The sequence below is a fragment of the Abrus precatorius genome, unplaced genomic scaffold, assembly GCF_003935025.1.
Source record: "Abrus precatorius isolate BTA unplaced genomic scaffold, Abrus_2018 Scaffold31, whole genome shotgun sequence".
NCBI lineage: Eukaryota > Viridiplantae > Streptophyta > Magnoliopsida > Fabales > Fabaceae > Abrus > Abrus precatorius.
The window spans coordinates 82,650-90,176 of record NW_020874375.1 but is presented as its reverse complement, the minus strand read 5'-3'; positions in this window follow the sequence as shown (position 1 = coordinate 90,176).

Genomic DNA, 7,527 nt, shown 5'->3' with positions numbered 1-7,527 from the left:
GAATCACTCTTTTGCAGGAAAGCAATCACGCAGAGATGGAATTCTGAGATTTCCCCTCTGGAATAATCACTCTCGCTAATGAGAGTGATAACGCAGAAACTGACTGGGAAACACAGCTCTCTGGAATAGTCACTCTCGCTGATGAGAGTGATAATGCAGAGGCAGATAAGAAAAACACACTCTCTGGATCACTTCCTTTCCTTGTCAAGAGTGACCACCCGCAGGTAAGTATGGAATATTTCATAGCGCGTTACTCCTTTTACTGATAAAAGTAACCACGCTCAAGCAATAAGCTTGCGCGTTATCACTTTGCCCAGCAATAGTGATAACGCGCATTGCATTCAAAATTTCCAAGCTCTCTGGAACACTCACTCTGTTCGACAAGAGTGATAACGCAGAATTTTATTAATAAGGGAACGTTCACTTTTCACTTAAAAAGTGGTCACGTGCACACGCGTGACCCCAGACTCAATATAAAGGAACCATGCTCACATCCATTTAAACCTAAATCCCCATTTCCCTCTGAAATTCCTCAGACTTTCAATCTTTCGTGAAGCAACCAGCAACCAATTGCTCCCTCTTTTTCACTGTCATTCACATTTCTGAAGCTCAAGGTACGTTCTCTGCATTCTACAAAATTGTATTTAGGGTCTTTTTTTGTTGCAACTCTGGAAAAATGTCAAAAATGGCAAGTGGGGAAATATCTTGACCGTATTCGATTTAAGGAACTTTAAATACTGTGAATAGGTTTTCAAAGTCATTCATTGTGAATTTGTGAATTTCAAATAAAAATGATTGACAATTTTGTGAATTCTGCGTGAATTTCTTTTTAAGTTTTTTTCCCATTCTCAAAATGAGATCACACTTGTATTTTCAAAAATTTAAGATCACACTTAGATCTTAAATTTACTCATTACTTGCTGCAATCCTAGTGCACTTGCTAGTGTTTAGATTGCAAACAACAGTTCCCTGTCTCCCTCTCGCCTCCTGGCGCCTTTGGGCCCAAATTCCAATTTGGGTCTCGCCTGGGTCCTCTTTTGCTTAGTCGCTCGGGAACACGTGTAAAACTCATCTCGGGCCACTAAAACACCTTGGAAGTGACTGCTAGGACTAATAGGAAGAGTTCCCTATTTCTCTCTCGGCTCCTAGCGCCTTTAGGCCTAAATTCCAATTTGGGTCTCACCTGCGTCCTCTTTTGCTTAGTTGCTAAGGAACATGTGCAAAACGCATGTCGGGCCATTGGAACACCTTGGAAGTGACTGCTAGGACTAATAGCAAGAGTTCCCTGTCTCTCTCTCGCCTTCTGGCGCCTTTGGGCCCAAATTCCAATTTGGGTCTCGCCTGGGTCCCCTTTTGGTTAGTCACTAAGGAACGCGTGCAAAACCCAGCTCAAGCCACTGAAACACCTTCAAAGTGACTGCTAGGACTAATAGGAAGAGTTTCTTGTCTCTCTCTCGCCTGCTGGAGCCTTTGGGCCCAAATTCCAATTTGGGTCTCGCCTGGGTCCTCTTTTGCTTAGTTGCTAAGGAACGCATGCAAAACTCATCTCACCCCACTGAAACACCTTGGAAGTGACTGCTATGACTAATAGGAAGAGTTCTCTATCTCTCTCTCGGCTCCTAGCGCCTTTGGGCCCAAATTCCAATTTGGGTCTCGCCTGGGTCCTCTTTTGCTTAGTAGCTCAGGAACGCGTGTAAGACTCATCTCGGGCCACTAAAACACCTTGGAAGTGACTGCTAGGACTAATAGGAAGAGTTCTTTATTTCTCTGTCGGCTCCTAGCGCCTTTAGGTTTCAATTCTAATTTGGGTCTCGCCTGGGTCCTCTTTTGCTTAGTCGCTCGGGAACGCGTGCAAAACTCATCTTGGGCCACTAAAACACCTCGGAAGTGACTGCTAGGACTAATAGCAAGAGTTCCCTGTCTCTCTCTCACCTCCTGGTACCTTTGGGCCCAAATTCCAATTTGGGTCTCACCTGGGTCCTCTTTTGCTTAGTTGCTAAGGAACACGTGCAAAAGGCATGTTGGGCAACAGAAACACCTTGGCAGTGACTGCTAGGACCAATAGCAAGAGTTCCCTGTCTCTCTCTCGCCTCTTGGCGCCTTTGGGCCCAAATTCCCATTTGGGTCTTGCCTGGGTCCTCTTTTGCTTAAACGCTAAGGAACGCACACAAAATACACCTCGAGCCACTGAAACACCTTGAAAATGACTACTAGTACTAATCGGAAGAGTTTCTTGTCTCTCTCTCGCCTGCTGGAGCCTTTGGCCTTAAATTCCAATTTGGGTCTCGCATGGGTCCTCTTTTGCGTAGTCGCTAAGGAAAGCATGCAAAACTCATCTCGAGCCACTGAAACACCTTGGAGTTCCCTGTCTCTCTCTCGCCTCTTGGCGCCTTTGGGCCCAAATTCCAATTTGGGTCTCGATTAGGACCTCTTTTGCTTAGTTGCTAAGGAACGTGTGCAAAACGCATGTCGGGCCACTAAACACCTTGGAAGTGACTGCTAGGACTAATAGCAAGAGTTCCCTATTTCTCTCTCGGCTCCTAGCGCCTTTAGGCCCAAATTCCAATTTGGGTCTCACCTGGGTCCTCTTTTGCTTAGTTGCTAAGGAACATGTGCAAAACGCATGTCGGGCCACTGAAACACCTTGGAAGTGACTGCTAGGACTAATAGGAAGAGTTACATGTCTCTCTCTCGCCTCCTGGCGCCTTTGTGCCCAAATTCCAATTTGGGTCTCGCTTGGGTCCTCCTTTGCTTAGTCGCTACGGAACGCACACAAAAGACATCGCGTGGTACTCAAAAACCATGGAAGTGACTGCTAGGACTAATAGGAAGAGTTCCTTGTCTCTCTCTCGCCACCTGGCGCCTTTGGGCCTAAATTCCAATTTGAGTCTCGCCTGAGTCCTCTTTTGCTTAGTCGCTAAGGAACGCACACAAAACGCATCTTAGGCCATTGAAACACCTTGAAAGTGACTGCTAGGACTAATAGGAAGAGTTCCCTGTCTCTCTCTCGCCTCCTGCCGCCTTTGGGGCCAAATTCCAATTTGAGTCTCGCCTGAGTCCTCTTTTGCTTAGTCGCTAAGGAAAGCATGCAAAACTAATCTCATCCCACTGAAACACCTTGGAAGTGACTGCTAGGACTAATAGGAAGAGATCCCTATCTCTCTCTCAGCTCCTAGCGCCTTTGGGCCTAAATTCCAATTTGGGTGTCGCCTGGGTCCTCTTTTGCTTAGTCGCTCGGGTACGCGTGTAAAACTCATCTTGGGCCACTAAAATACATTGGAAGTGACAGCTAGGACTAATAGGAAGAGTTCCCTATTTCTCTGTCGGCTCCTAGCGCCTTTAGGTTTAAATTCTAATTTGGGTCTCGCCTGGGTCCTCTTTTGCTTAGTCGCTCGGGAACGCGTGCAAAACTCATCTTGGGCCACTAAAACACCTCGGAAGTGACTGCTAGGACTAATAGCAAGAGTTCCCTGTGTCTCTCTCGCCTCCTGGCGCCTTTGGGCCCAAATTCCAATTTGGGTCTCACCTGGGTCCTCTTTTGCTTAGTTGCTAAGGAACACGTGCAAAAGGCATGTTGGGCCACTGAAACACCTTGGCAGTGACTGCTAGGACCAATAGCAAGAGTTCCCTGTCTCTCTCTCGCCTCTTGGCGCCTTTGGGCCCAAATTCCCATTTGGGTCTTGCCTGGGTCCTCTTTTGCTTAAACGCTAAGGAACGCACACAAAACACACCTCGGGCCCTTGAAACACCTTGAAAATGACTACTAGTACTAATCGGAAGAGTTTCTTGTCTCTCTCTCGCCTACTGGCGCCTTTGGCCTTAAATTCCAATTTGGGTCTCGCCTGGGTCCTCTTTTGCTTAGTCGCTAAGGAACACGTGCAAAACGCATCTTGGGCCACTAAAACACCTCGGAAGTGACTGCTAGGACTAATAGCAAGAGTTCCCTGTCTCTCTCTCGCCTCTTGGCGCCTTTAAGCCCAAATTCCAATTTGGGTTTCGATTGGGACCTCTTTTGCTTAGTTGCAAAGGAACGTGTGCAAAACGCATGTCGGGCCACTGAAACACCTTGGAAGTGACTGCTAGGACTAATAGCAAGAGTTGCCTGTCTCTCCCTCGTCTCCTGGCGCATTTGGGCCTAAATTTCAATTTGGGTCTCGCTTGGGTCCTCTTTTGCTTAGTCGCAAAGGAACGCACACAAAACGCATCTTAGGCCACTGAAACACCTTGAAAGTGACTGCTAGGACTAATAGGAAGAGTTTCTTGTCTCTCTCTCGCCTGCTGCCGCCTTTTGGTCCAAATTCCAATTTGGGTCTCGCCTGGGTCCTCTTCTGCTTAGTTGCTAAGGAACGCGTGCAAAACTCATCTCAGCCCACTGCAACACCTTGGAAGTGACTGCTAGGACTAATAGCAATAGTTCCCTGTGTCTCTCTCGCCTCTTGGCGCCTTTGGGCCCAAATTCCAATTGGGGTCTCGCCTGGGTCCTCTTCTTCTTAGTTGCTAAGGAACGCGTGCAAAACTCATCTCAGCCCACTGCAACACCTTGGAAGTGACTGCTAGGACTAATAGGAAGAGTTCCCTATCTCTCTCTCGGCTCCTAGCGCCTTTGGGCGAAAATTCCAATTTGGGTCTCACTTGGGTCCTCTTTTGCTTAGTCGCAAAGGAACGCACACAAAACGCATCTTAGGCCACTGAAACACCTTCAAAGTCACTGCTAGGATTAATAGGAAGAGTTCCCAATTTCTTTGTCGGCTCCTAGCGCCTTTTGGTCTAAATTCCAATTTGGGTCTCGCCTGGGTCCTCTTTTGCTTAGTCGCTCGGGAACGCGTGCAAAACTCATCTTGGGGCACTGAAACACCTTGGAAGTGACTGCTAGAACTAATAGGAAGAGTTCCCTGTCTCTCTCTCGCCTCCTGGTGCCTTTGAGCCTAAATTCCAATTTGGGTCTCGCCTGGGTCCTCTTTTGCTTAGTCATTAAGGAACGCACACAAAACTTATCTCAGGGCACTGAAACACTTGGACGTGACTGCTAGGACCAATAGGAAGAGTTCCCTATCTCTCTCTCGCCTCCTGGCGCCTTTGGACCCAAATTCCAACTTAGATTTGCCTGGGTCCTCTTTTACTTAGTCGCTAAGGAACGCGCACAAAACTTCTCTCGGGGCACTGAAACACCTTGGAAGTGACTGTTAGGACTAATAGGAAGAATTCCATATCTCTCTCTCGCCTCCTAGCGCCTTTGGGCCCAAATTCCAATTTGGGTCTCGCTTGGGTCCTCTTTTGCTTAGTCGCTACGGAACGCAGACAAAAGACATCTCAGCGTACTCAAAAACTTTGGAAGTGACTGCTAGGACTAATAGGTAGAGTTCCTTGTCTCTTTCTCGCCACCTGGCGCCTTTGGGCCCAAATTCCAATTGGGGTCTCGCCTGAGTCCTCTTTTGCTTAGTCGCTAAGGAACGCACACAAAACGCATCTTGGCCACTGAAAAACGTTGAAAGTGACTGCTAGGACTAATAGGAAGAGTTCCATGTCTCTCTCTCGCCTCCTACCGCCTTTGGGCCCAAATTCCTATTTGGGTCTCACCTGTGTCCTCTTTTGCTTTGTCGCTAAGGAACGCACCCAAAACTCATCTCGGGCCACTGAAACTCCTTCGAAGTAACTGCTACGACTAATAGGAAGAGTTCCCTGTCTCTCTCTCGCCTCCTGGCGCCTTTGGGCCCAAATTCCAATTTGGGTCTCGCTTGGGTCCTCTTTTGCTTAGTCGCTAAATTTCACGTGCAAAACTCATCTTGGGCCACTGAAACACCTTGGAAGTGACTGCTAGGACTAAAAGGAAGAGTTCCTTATCTCTCTCTTGCCTCCTGGCGCCTTTGGGCCCAAATTCCAATTTGGGTCACGTCTGGGTTCTCTTTTGCTTTGTCGCTAAGGAACGTGTACAAAACTCATGTCAGGCCACTGAAACGCCATGGAAGTGACTGCTAGGACTAATAGGAAGAGTTCCCTGTCTCTCTCTCGCCTCCTGGTGCCTTTGGGCCCAAATTCTAATTTGGGTCTTGCCTGGGTCCTCTTTTGCTGAGACGCTAAGGAACGCACACAAAACACATCTTTGGGCCACTGCAACACCTTGAAAGTGACTTCTAGTACTAATAGGAAGAGTTCCCTGTCTCTCTCTCGCCTGTTGGCGCCTTTGGGCCCAAATTCTAATTTGGGTCTCGCTGGGGTCTTCTTTTGCTTTGTCGCTAAGGATCACGTGCAAAACTCATCGTGGGCCACTGAAACACCTTGGAAGTGACTGCTAGGACTAATAGGAAGAGTTCCCTCTCTCTCTCTTGCCTCCTGGCCCCTTTGGACCCAAATTCCAATTTGGGTCTCGTCTGGGTGCTTTTTTGCTTTGTCGCTAAGGAACGTGCACAAAACTCATGCCAAGGCACTGAAACGCGTTCGGAGTGACTGCTAGGACTAATAGGAGTAGTTTCCTGTCTCTCTCTCGCCTCTTGGCGCCTTTGGGTCCAAATTCCAATTTGGGTCTCACCTAGGTCCTCTTTTGCTTAGTTGCTAAGGAACGTGTGCAAAATGCATCTCGGACCACTGAAACACCTTGGAAGTGACTGCTAGGACTAATAGCAAGAGTTCCCTGTCTCTCTCTCGCCTCTTGGCGCCTTTGGGCCCAAATCCCATTTGGGTCTTGCCTAGGTCCTCTTTTGCTTAGTCGCTATGGAACGCACACAAAACTCATCTCGGGCCACTTAAACATCTTCAAAATGACTACTAGGACTAATAGGAAGAGTTCCCTGTCTCTCTCTCGCCTCCTAGTGCCTTTGGGCCCAAACTCCAATTTGGGTCTCGCCTGGGTCCTCTTTTGCTTAGGCGCTCAGGAACGCATGCAAAACTCATCTCTGGCCACTGAAACACCTTGGAAGTGACTGCTAGGACTAATAGGAAGAGTTTCACGTCTCTCTCTCACCTCCTGGCACCTTTGGGCCTAAATTGCAATTTGGGTCTCGCCTGGGTCCTTTTTTGCTTAGTCGCTAAGGAATGCGCACAAAACTCATCTCGGGCCACTGAAACACTTTCGAAGCGACTGCTAGGACTAATAGGAAGAGTTCCATGTCTCTCTCTCAGCTCTTGGCTCCTTTGAGCCCAAATTGCAATTTACGTCTCGCCTGGGTATGTTTTTGCTTAGTCGCTAAGGAACATGCACAAAACTCATCTCTGGCCACTGAAACACCTTGGAAATGACTGCAAGGACTAATAGGAAGAGTTCCCTGTCTCTCTCTCACCTCCTGGCGCCTCTAGGCCCAAATTCCAATTTGGGTCTCGTCTGGGTGCTTTTTTGCTTTGTCGCTAAGAAATGTGCACAAAACTCATGCCAAGGCACTGAAACGCGTTCGGAGTAACTGCTAGGACTAATAGGAGGAGTTTCCTGTCTCTCTCTCGCCTCTTGGCGCCTTTGGGTCCAAATTCCAATTTGGGTCTCACCTGGGTCCTCTTTTGCTTAGTTGCTAAGGAACGTGTGCAAAATGCATCTCGGAC